We start from the raw sequence: 12,973 nt of genomic DNA on the forward strand, positions 1-12,973 counted from the left end.
CCTCCTGCGCATTGACAAACCCTGCACAACAGTCAACATCACCCTAAAAAGGTCAGACACCATAAATAAGATAAGAGGGGCCCCGTGACTGCTCTCGCTTCGTCTCCTTCGGTGTGATCCCTACTCCCTAGTTAAAATAACTTGAAAATTTCAACCCCTTGTATGAATTGCAGTTGGGGTAAATTTGAATCCTGTGGCGGGAATTCTCGCTACTCCTCTCGATTTATAGGCTCCTGCCGCCTCTCCCCATTCATCTTCAAAATCCTATAGCCCCAACCTGTACAGTGCTCGTCGGCGGCTGTACCATCCACAACCTCTGTATTAGCGCCTCCCCTCTGCACCCCCATCTTCCGGCGATGAAACCCACGAGTGGACTAGGGGGCCTGTTTGGTTTGCGGTCCACCGTCGTAATCCCCAAAGAAGAACTACAGGGACCTCGCCGCCAACTCGCACGCCCCACAAAGAGCCGCAGCAGGCGCATGGCGGCCTCGCCGTTGAGTCTGATGTGCCCACCATGCGGTAGCGGATCAACGACCTCTTCGTGGGCTCAGACGTGACAGTCCTGCTGCAGCTGCAAGACAACCTCACCGTCGCCGGGAAGTCGGTCCTCTCCAAGGAGAAGAGCTTCGAGGTCAGTGGTTCATGTAGTTTAATCATTGGTTTAAAACTACTTAGCCCCCTACTGAGTATTATTTGGAGGGGATTTGGTGCAAAATACTTCATTCACCATGTTTTGGCGTGAGTATTTGCGGCAGATCATGACAACCTGAGAGATAGCTCCGGCTCGGGGCATTATTAGTTTTATTTTTTGAGGGGTTCCTCGGGCCTTATTAGTGAAGCGTCCAATTTCTATTCACGTAATCCATGCCAGCAGGCCTCAGGACTTGTAATTTTGGCATTGGAATCAATCCCTCAGCCTGATCCATGCTAGAACGGGGTGGAGGCCTGGAAGGAGAAGCAGCAATCAGAGCACGTATGTGCAACGACCAAAAACGCGAGAGCAGAGGTGTTGCGGTTCCACGTCCACCCGACGTGCGTGGAAGTGTTTCCTGAGGATCCCCGCGACTCTGATCCTATCCAATACTCTCCTGCCAAACAGATAAAATGTGTTCTTATTAAGAAAGACCCGTATATTACTCACCGAGTAGCTGCATTACCACATTCGAACTTCAATGCAAACTTCAAACTTCACTGGTCTTTTCCCCCTTTCGAATCGGAGATCCAGCCTCTCCATCGATTGATGCATAGGGCAAACTTTATTAGTTCATGTTTCGTTCTTAGTTTGAAACTTTATTGCTCCAAGCTCCGGAGTACTCATATTACTACAGTATTGCAATTGAAATTTCTACATATTACAATTACTATTGAAGTTAGTCTTGTACATATTACTAGGAGTATTGAAGTTTAAGTCCTGCAAACTTTCGGAGTACTATATTACTATTGAAGTTACACTCTTGCACTTTATTAGTATAATATCATGTGTCACACAGGGTCGCTCTGTGAATCTACCATCTAATGAAGGACGACAACATGAAGCGTCTATGCAAGTAATCCGGCGGTCGCTCCTGGATGAGTCGCGCGAGTTGATTGACCATGCGTCCAAGCTCCGAGATGTGAACGCACATCTGGTAAACCGTGCTGTGAAGCTATGGAATGAGTATGCCGTACTCTTGAATGAGCACTCATCTCTATCAAAGGAGAACTCATCTCTATCGAAGGAGAACATCTCCATCCTAAAAGAGAACTCATCTCTGAAAAAGGAGAACATCTCCATCCTAAAAGAGAATTCATCTCTAAAAAAGGAGCACACCTACTACAAGTGGCGGAGCATGACAGGAAACTCCAGTAATCTTCTTCGGGTGTGAAGAAGGTGTACCCATATGTGCATGTAGAGAGGTGGAGACGGTTGCCGATGAGACAAGTGAGTAGATTGAGGAGGGCAGCCACATCCCACAACGTTTGTAGTTACAAATCTTCTATCATAAAAGTTGTAGTATCGAAATTAATATGTATCACTTAATATATGTGGTGTTTGGCAATATATAGTTTAACATGCAAGGACTCTGCAATGTAATTTGTATCAGTTTGATTGGCTTTCTACCCAAGTGAGCATGTGTCATATTTGTCCAAGGTTTGGTTTTTGCATCTTATCAGATTTTATTGAATACCATACTAAAAAAATCCATGTGCATCATTTTGATGCAGAGGCTGGGGGTCTCAACCTCCATTACGAAAAGGATATGTCAAGACATGAAACATTGGATAAAATCCTTGACTGTACCCTGCAAGTGTGGCACCTAGAAACAATGATTAAAATTCAAAGCTGCATCTCCTACCAATACAAATGCTATACCAGAGAATTTTGAAACAAATTGAATCCAAACCGAAATAAATTAAATTATATTTGGAAGAAGATATGTAGAAGTACCCCTGTACAGTAGGACGCTATGTGCAATGCACGACATATTGGCAAAAAATTACTCGCATATACCAAAGGCATGGGCACCAAGATCTGATGCAAATTTGAATTCGGCCAAAGGAGGGTACTAGCAAAGATTTCGATCGTGCCAGCGATCCAGACATTCTTATGAAGTAAAGAGAATTTGATCATCTTGGTCTCGCAAGTAATGAAATGTGGGGACTCCTAAGATCGACGACTTCAACACTGATGTTTCTTTTTCAGCAGAAGCTAGTGGCTGACAACTTTGATTCCAATTCGGCTGATGCAGATGTCCATGACATCATCAAGAGGATCTTGGATCATGTTGAAGCACGTGTCGACATTCTGCTCTCGTGTTTGAAGGCAGATGATTTTGATAGGGTGATGCAAAAGCCGCCATATGGTCAATAGATTGTTATTATATACATGGAAGTTGTTTCTTGGGTCATCATCTAGATCTTTTGTTTTCTTATGTGATAGAAGTACTTTATGGAAACTATGTTAGTATTGTCTTATACTGAATTGTTGCTACTCTATGTTACTACCTTCATAATGCATAGTAACTTAGATGTAGTACTATCATGCATGAGTGTATTAGTTAGCATGTAGACTCATTCTATCTTGAGAAGTGTTATGGTAACATAGCTAGTTACCACTTACCACAACCATCTCTTTCTTCATTTAATATCATGCCATGTCATCAATTTGCCTAGTTGGCAACTCCGCTACACGGATACGGGGCAGAGAGGTCGTGTCCGTGTTAGATATGGTATCCGATACGGATACGGCTCGGATACCGTATCCCTATGGTTTGTGACGTATCGCTAAATTGACGAATTAAAAATAATTGATAATAATTCAGATACCTATCCCGATACGGTTTGGACACAGATCCGATACGGTCCAGCCCAGATGAAAAATCCTAACCTCTTTTTTAACCCTCCCTTGCCAATTCCCACCCTCCCCCGAGACCCCGACACACGCCTGCCTCCTTCCTCTTGTGGTGGCGGTACTAGATCTCGCACCCAAGAGCAAGTGGCGACCTAGCTGGCGTAGAGCCGACAACTTTTCCGTCTCAGCGCAAGAGCCAAGAAGCTTGACTGGCGGCTGCAGCAAGCAGCCGATGCCAGGCAGCAACCAGTAAGCCAGGAGCAAGCTACAAATCCTAACATTCTACTGTGAAGTTATTTATGTTACAATTTTAGATAAATCAAGGGTTGTGGAGCAATACAAAATGCCGTTGTATCAATGTATTGGTGTAAATTTATTTCTAATTTAGAAAGCTATTAAAAGGTATCCTTGTATCCGCGCATTTTCAAAATGCCGTATTTACGTATCGTATAGATCCGATACGGATACACGTATCCGTATCGGTGCTGCGTAGGTTGGCAATGCATGTAGCTCTATGTTAATACTCCTTAGTTACTCCCACTATGAGTAGTCTAAGTAGCATGGTCTACCCCGGAAGCAGATCCTCTAACGTGCAAGCTACACCTCTCTAATTTTCCTTCTCCATATCTACATGATTAAGTCTAATTTGATCTAAATTAACTTCCATAATATATGTAAGCCATATGCATTTACAATAATTAGTAACAATCAAAATTATGACTATCTTTTTTAATATTTATACTATTTTTTGTACAGTAAAAATATACAGTGATTGCTACAGTAAATACATACAGTATTTGTTAATGTTTCCTGAATTTTCTTCTACGTTTTGCACTACTTAAGCACTGTGCTTACCTGACTTGTCATCTCTATATTACAATCACGAATATATTACTTAGACCATCTGTACAACATACTTTTGTTGCGACTGGATTATTAATAAAGGCCGTGTGCATCACCACGATGCAGAGGCTGGGGTCATATCCCCTTTTCGAAGATTTTTTTTTACTTAGACCATAGCCTTATTCAAAATCAATTCTCAGTCAAGCTGCAAAATCTCCTACAAATCCCGAAATATTTCGGAAGGGCTTTTCAAAATTGATTTTCAAGATACATCATGATTATGATCGTGGTAACCGATTTTCAACGTGATGATGACTTGATGTGACACTTGGCCGTACTAGTACAGTCTCATATTTTTGTATTACTTGGACTGTAGCCAAATTCGAAATCTCATTCCAGCGGCAAAACTTCCCGCCCAAAAAATACAAATATTTCACACGCTTCTAACTTCTTATTCTACCCTCGTAAAGATGACAACAATGTCCATGTATAAGTCGGTTGGTGGGGGGTCTACCCGTCATTTTTTTCGATCACCACCTCCCTAGCCCCGGAAACTAACCGAAAAAAATTCATTTCCCTCAGTCTCTCCTCCGAAACCACACCCACCGGAACTTCCTAAGTCGCTCTCTCTCCCACCTCCACGACCTCCGCACCGGAACATCCCCGTCGGACTTCCCTGGCCTACCCGAGGCCTCGCGATCCTCGTCATCCGGCTGCCTGCCGGAGCCGCTTCATCGACGCCGTCATCAACCGGACCGGATCATCCCCGCCGAACCTCGAAACCATATGCTCATCCAGCAGTTTACCGCAGTCGCTTCAGCTGCGGTATCGTCCACCCCACCGGAGCCGCTTCGCCGGATCCGTCGTCCACCGCATCGGATCTTGCTCACCGACACCGCTGTGCATGAACCGGATCTGCTTCACCGGCGCCTTGCATGATCTAAACTCTTCTACTGTCGCTTTTCTATTGCTTGCCTGCAAGTTCTTGTTTAATCTTGGGGGAACATGTTTGTGCTAACGACGCGCCGTTACGTTTTTGCAGATGAGATGAGTAACCATGAAGTGTAATGGCCGTCTCTCCAACCCCAAGTAGCACATGTAGCGTACTTCATCACCGGATCTATCAACCCCAGGAAGATCTGTTGTGACTCCCACAGAGTGCTTCTCCTAATGTAAGTCCCTTGTTTTAGCGCCATGTTCTGGGTTCAGATGCTTGTTTGTCTGAAGCTCTTTTAGTTCATTCCTAGCTATGACCGTAACACCTTGCTATTTTCTAGTTCATTGCTAACTTTAAGCGATTGAACATTTTGGTTTGCATTCCCTGCTTTGTAGATGTAGCCATCATAACTTCTATCTTGCTCAGTCGTTGTTACAAAAATTATAGGTATTATAGTAACATCCTGCTATTATTTAGTTCATGGCCAATTTTAAGTAATTGCACATGTTGGTTCGCATTCCCTGCTCTATAGCTTTTGGCATCGTAACTTCTATATTTGGTTTACATTCCCTGCTCTGTAGATCTAGCCATCATAACTTTATCTTGCTCAGTCGTTGTTACAAAAATTATGGCCTGCTACTATGTTGTTTGTGCCAATTTTTTACTCCATGAACATGTTGGCTTGCATTCCCTGTACTACAGATGATGCCATTGTTTTGTATCTAGTTCATTGTAAGCTAACAAAGTAAGGACTTAGTTTGGCATGCTATCACTCTGCTATCTAGCATGTAGTACAAATAAACTTGTCATACTACTAGATAATAATTTTGCGTGCCATCTTGTTCTTCAAAAGCTGCATTATTGACTTGGTTCTCTGACTTGGCATGACGCTCACATATGGAAAGCTGAACATATTGGTTTGCATTACCTCTTATACAAGTTCACAGGTGATCCCACTATATTCTGTATCTGGTCCATCCTAAGCTCCATCATTAATTGTCCTCTATGTGTTGCTCATTACAAGTTTATATCCCGAAACATCTTGATTTGCATCCCCTTCACTATAAGTTCAGGAGTATTATTTAGTTCACGGCCAATTTGAAGTAATTGCACTTGGCACATGTTGGTTCACATTCCCTCCTCTTTAGCTTTTGCCATCGTAACTTCTATTTTTGGTTTACATTCCCTGCTCTGTAGATGTAGCCATCATAACTTCATCTTGCTCAGTCGTTGTTACAAAATTTATAGCCTGCTACTATGTTGTTCATGCCAATTTTGTACTCCCTGAACATGTTGGTTTGCATGGGACTCGACAGTAGTAAGTCTGCTATTTCATTCTAACATGCTCTGTTATATTGGCTCTTGGTATGCGGCATGCACTCTTTGTTTGCTTATTGTGTGCATTACAATGATCTTCTTATAACGACGAAATGATGAGTTCCAAATTCTTTGGCAAACAATATTGTAGTGTCTTTGCCTTTCCATTGTTGCTGTCTTAACTTGTAATGTCTTTGTTTCAGATATAGGTGCTGCATGGACAACTTAAAAGATTGCCGGATCGCTTCATTGTATTGCTAGGTTTAATTACCATTCAATTTCTCTGGGTTCTGTAATATTTTTTCAAAGCCTTGCAGCTGATGTAATATTTAGTTAGTTTTTATAGTTCTTTCGCGCATTTTTTCTTTGGTGCTTGTGGTAAGTGAGGCTATCCGACAGAAATCAATGCTGCGTAAATATTCTCAGTATCTAAATCACGAATTCCCATCCCTTAAACGGCCCAATTAAGCGAAATCACATATGTGTACCGCAAAATCCTAAAGCGCCTATTATGCCGGCATATAAACAGCAACTAAACGGGCTGGCCCACTTACTTATTGGGCCAGCCCACTTGATTTACCGTGGACCCCACACTCTAATTGGGCCGGCCCATTTGCTTTAAGGTGGACCCCACCCACTACTGGGCCGGCCCACTAACTAGCTGGGCCAGCCCAATTGCTTTTGTGGTGGACCCCACATACTAAATGGGCCGGCCTTTTAAGTGGAAAGTGGGACCCACCTGTGTTTTTGGCCCGGCCCACTTGCTATATGGTGGACCCCACATACTAAATGGGCCGGCCCTTTAAGAGGAAAGTGGGACCCACCTGTGCTTTTGGCCCGGCCCACTATCTTGTTGGGCCGGCCCACTTGCTATATGGTGGACCCTACGTTCTAAATGGGCCAACCCTTTAACAGGAAAGTGGGACCCACCTGTGCTTTTGGCCCGGCCCACTATCTTGTTGGGCCGGCCCACTTGCTATATGGCGGACCCCACATACTAAATGGGCCGGCCCTTTAAGACGAAAGTGGGACCCACCTGTGTTTTTGGCCCGGCCCACTATCTTGTTGGGCCGGCCCACTTGCTATATGGTGGACCAGCAAAGTAACAAGCATAGGAAGATAGAACAAGCGTAACTTCAAAATTTTAAGCATATAGAGAGGTGTTTTAGTACCATGCAAATTTTTACAACCATATTTTCCTCTCTCATAATAATTTTCAGTAGCTTCATGAATAAACTCAACAATATAACTATCACATGCAGCATACTTTTCATGATCCACAAACATATAATTTTTATCAAGTTCAAGAATAGTGGAATTAAAACTTTCAAACTTTCTTTTATTAATAATATAACAAGGTAGTTGATCAATCTCAAGAGATATGGGACTCATAGAATAAGTCAAGAACTCTCCAATCCCATTTTCATTAGTAGTACAATTAATAGTATCAAGTAACATAGGACCATCATCTAGAGCTTTATCATAAACATTTGCTAAGCAAAATTCTTTAGTACCATGCATTTCGACATCAGGCACAAACAAAGCATTATCATAAGATTTATCAAAGTAGCATGGATTTTCATATATAACAGTAGCATAATTATTCTCACAAGTATTACTCATAGGTACTATTTCAAGAGAATCCACAGGAACATAACATTCAACCTCTTTCGGTAAGCATGGAGGACAATCAAATAGTGTAAGAGATAAAGAGTTACTCTCATTAGAAGGTTGGCATGGGTAGCTAATCCATTCTTCCTCCTTTTGTTCGTCGCTCCCCTCTTCTTTTTCATCCAATGAGCTTTCAAGTTCATCAATTTCCTCCTCTTTTTCATCCAATGCGCTTTCAGGTTCATCAATTTCTTCTTCCACAGGTTCCTGCAAATTGTGAGTGCATTCTTGTGCATTAATGAGTCTCTCTTTATAATCAATGATATAAGGATTATCACTGAAGCATTCTATGCAACAATTAAGGATAGAAGAGACATAATCTTTAAGGTCCTTACAAACAACACAAGTTTCATAATTCTCAACCATGAAGGATTCGATCTCAGAAGCTCCCATAAATACGACAAATTGTTCTACCTCTTCGAACCCATAATGAATATAGCAATTCCGATTATAGTTCTTAATTAAAAATTCCTCACTAAAGCCATATTGAAATTTAAGATGTTTAGTATCCTGTTGAGAGCAACAGTTTATATCATGGCGTTTAAGCAAGATTTTAGCAATTGTATTCACTTTTTCTATCATAGCACTCATTACTTTACCAGTTCTTGATTCTCTATAATTATTATAACATTCTATGAGCTCCAAGTAGGTTGTGGGTTCTCCCATAACAGCAGTTTTTAATTTTTAGATTTTTCAAATTTTTATGGATTTTTGGGTATATGAGAAAAATAAAACAAGACAAAAAGAAACTAAGCAAAAGTAAACTAAACAAAGTAGTACTAGACAGAAATAAACTAAGCACAAATAAACTAGACGAAAGTAAACTAAGCAAAACAAAATAAAATAAAACAGAGAGAGAGGTAGAGTGTACTCCCCAGGTGAACTTATGAGTAGAGCTATGCCTCCCAAGAACGGCGCCTTAAAAACAGCCTTGATAACCCACAAGTATAGGGGATCGCAGCAGTCTTCGAGGGTAGTAAAACCCAAATTTATTGATTCGACACAAGGGGAGGTAAAGAATACTTATAAGCCTTAACTACTGAGTTTTCAATTCAGCTGCACCTGGAAAAGCACTAGTAACAGGGGTGATGTGAAAGTAGCAGTAATATGAGAGCAGTAGTAATAGTAACACAGCAGCAGTAATAGCAATATGAGAGCAATGGCACCAGAAAATAGTTGATACTACTTCCAATGACATATAGAACAAGTATATAATGATGAGAGATGGACCGGGGTTCCCAGCGATCTACACTAGTTGTAACTTTCCAATAACAAGTAACAAGTGTTGGGTGAACAAATTACAGTTGGGCAATTGATAGGAATCAAAGCATTAAGACAGAACATCCAGATTATTAATTATGTAGGCATGTTTTCCAATTATAGTCGTACGTGCTCGCAATGAGAAACTTGCACAACATCTTTTGTCCTACCAAATGGCATGGCGTAGGGCCTCAAGGGAAACTACTGGATATTAAGGTACTCCTTTTAATAGAGTACCGGAGCAAAGCATTAACACTCCGTGAAAATATGTGTCCCTCACATCACTGCCATCCCCTCCGGTTGTCCCGATTTCTGTCACTTCGGGGCCATTGGTTCCGGACAGTGACATGTGCATACAACTTGTAGATACAATCTAAGCAATAAGTATAGAGCTCAAATCTAAGATCATGCCACTCGGGCCCTAGTGACAAGCATTAAGCCTAACAAGATTGCAGCAACAATAACTTCACAAACTTTATAGATAGACTAATCATAATGTATCATCCATCGGATCCCAACAAACACAACACCGATTACATCAGATGGATCTCAATCATGTAAGGCAGCTCATGAGATCATTGTATTGAAGTACATGGAGGAGAGTATACCAACTAGCTACTGCTAGAACCCGTAGTCCATGGGGGAACTACTCACGGAGCATGATGGAGGCGGTGGCGTCGATGGAGATGGCTTCCGGGGGCACTTCCCCATCCCGGCAGGGTGCCGGAACAGAGAGTTCTGTCCCCCGAATTGGAGTTTCGCGATGGCGGCGGCGCCCCTGGAGTCTTTCTGGAGTTTCGTCAATTGGTACTGTGTGTTTAGGTCGAAAGGGGTTTTATAGGCGAAGAGGCGGTGTAGGAGGGTGCCTGGGGGCTCCTCACCATAGGCTGGCGCGGGCCTAGGCCAGGCCGCACCACCTTATGGTGTGGTGGCCCTCTGGCCCCTCTCCGACTCTTCTTCGGTGTTCCGGAGCCTTCCGGGAAAAATAGGATGTTTGGCGTTGATTTCGTCCAATTCCGAGAATATTGCCCGAACAGCCTTTCTGGAACCAAAAACAGCAGAAAACAGGAACTGGCACTGTGGCATCTTGTTAATAGGTTAGTTCCGGAAAACGCATAAAAACATTATAAAGTGCAAGCAAAACATGTAAGTATTGTCATAAAACAAGCATGGAACAATAGAAATTATGGATACGTTGGAGACGTATCAGGCCTCCAAGAGCAGAGGTTTGTAGAACAGCAGCAAGTTTCCCTTAAGTGGATCACCCAAGGTTTATCGATCTCAGGGAGGAAGAGGTCAAAGATATCCCTCTCAAGCAACCCTACAACCACAAAGCAAGAAGTCTCTTGTGTCCCCAACACACCTAATACACTTGTCAGATGTATAGGTGCACTAGTTCGGCGAAGAGATAGTGAGATGCAAGTAATATGGATGAGTATGAGTGGTAATAGCAATCTAAATAAAATATGGCAGCGAGCAAACATGTAACAAAACAGTAAACAAACGGAGATTCGATGCTTGGAAGCAAGGCCCAGGGATCCTGCTTTCACTAGTGGACACTCTCAACAATGATCACATAATAGGACTACTCTACACCCTCTTGTTGGATGATGAACACCATTGTGTAGGATTACACGAACCCTCAATGCCGGAGTTAACAAGCTCCACAATATTCAATGTTCATATTTAAATAACCTTAGAGTGCAAGATAGATCAACACAACCAAACCAAGTACTAACATAGCATGCACACTTCTACCATCACACTATGAAAGGAGGAATAGATCGCATCAATACCATCATAGTAATAGTTAACTTCATAATCTACAAGAGATCACAATCATAGCATAAACCAAGTACTTCATGATGCACACACTGCCAACATTACATCATGGAGGAGGAATAGACTACTTTAATAACATCACTAGAGTAGCACATCGATGATATTCAACTAGATCACATAAAGAGAGAGATGAACCACATAGCTACAGCGGAGCCCTTAGCCCCGGGGGTGAATTACTCCCTCCTCATCATGGAGACAGCGATGGCGGTGAAGATGGCGGTGGAGACTGCGGTGGAGATGACTCCGGGGGCAATTCCCCGTCCCGGCAGGGTGCCGGAACAGAGACTTCTGTCCCCCAAATTGGAGTTTCGCGATGGCGGCGGCTCTGGATGGTTTTCTCTGGTTTCGTCGAACTGGCTCGAGGTTTTAGGTCAAGGACGATTAAATAGGCGAAGAGGTGGAGTCGGAGGGGCCACGGGGTGCCCACAAAGTAGGGGGGCGCGCCCCCTGGGCCGCGCCGCCCTGTGGGGTGGGGCCCCCTGGCTCCCCTCTGACTTTTCTCCGGTGCTCTGGAAGCTTCCTGGAATTATAAGATCTCCGGTGTTGATTTTTTTCGATTCCGAAAATATTTCCTTACTAGGATTTCTGAAACCAAAAACAGCAGAAAACAGCAACTGGCCTTTCGGCATCTCGTCAATAGGTTAGTTCCGGAAAACGCATAAATATGACATAAAGTGTGCATAAAACATGTAGATATCATCAATAATGTGGCATGGAACATAAGAAATTATCGATACGTCGGAGACGTATCAGACAACATCACTCCTCCCGGTGAGTGGAAGTCGAAGCTCGTTTGGTCAAGCTCCGAGGAATCCATCCCCGAGCCACCTCATGGCAAGGGCCTTGCCCAAGAAGAAGATGATGATGAAGGCGAGTATGAGGAGGAGGAGGACGTCGAGGATGAGGGTGATGAGAACGAGGATGACGATGACGAGGATGATGATGATGAGTGATTCTCTTGGGGCGTTAGTATGCTCCTTCTCCCTTTTTGGTGTCTCGATGCCAAAGGGGGAGAAGTTGATCTATTAGGACGGGAATTTGCATGGGGATGCCAAGGGCTTGGTGACTTCGTTTTGGTTCTTTCGGCCTTGGCATCAAACCTTCCCCTAGTTATTCGGAACTTTATTCGTATGTGTGTTAGCTACTCTATTTGTGGATCTCCCGATCCCCCCGTTTGTATTAAGACTTAATCGTTCGTAGCTTAATGGTCTCCATTATTTATCCTTTGATTGGCTACATCATTCCTATGGCGGCGCTTAATATTATGAGTTTGGGTTTTCTCAAGGCAAAGGTATGAAAAGGTTCACCAAACTCCCCTATATGCAAATATACTTGCCTCCATAGTGTACTTGTGCTACATGATCTTGACATATATTCTTCTTAGCACTTGTGCTTGGTTTGTAGAATCTAGGGGGAGTTTCTCTCTAGGATGTGTGTATGTGTATACCAATGCATATTCTAAATATGCACACATCTAGGGGGAGCTTCATCTACATTTGCAAACCAAATACCGTATCATAATATCCTATGAATTATTGCAAATTCGTGTGTTGTCATCAAACACCAAAAAGGGGGAGATTGTAAGAGCAAGATCCATATCCCGTGTTTTGTGTGTTTGATAACAACACTCGAACAATTCTAACCGTGCACAAAGTTTGTCATTGATAGGTTTGCAGGTTGCACGGTACCCTCGCCGAACACATTATGATCAGAAGACCGAAGCGTAGTTCTTAGGCTTTCTGGTTTTGTGTGTGTGTCGCGAGGTAACATGG

This window comes from Lolium perenne, chromosome 4 (assembly GCF_019359855.2).
Source record: "Lolium perenne isolate Kyuss_39 chromosome 4, Kyuss_2.0, whole genome shotgun sequence".
Lineage (NCBI taxonomy): Eukaryota > Viridiplantae > Streptophyta > Magnoliopsida > Poales > Poaceae > Lolium > Lolium perenne.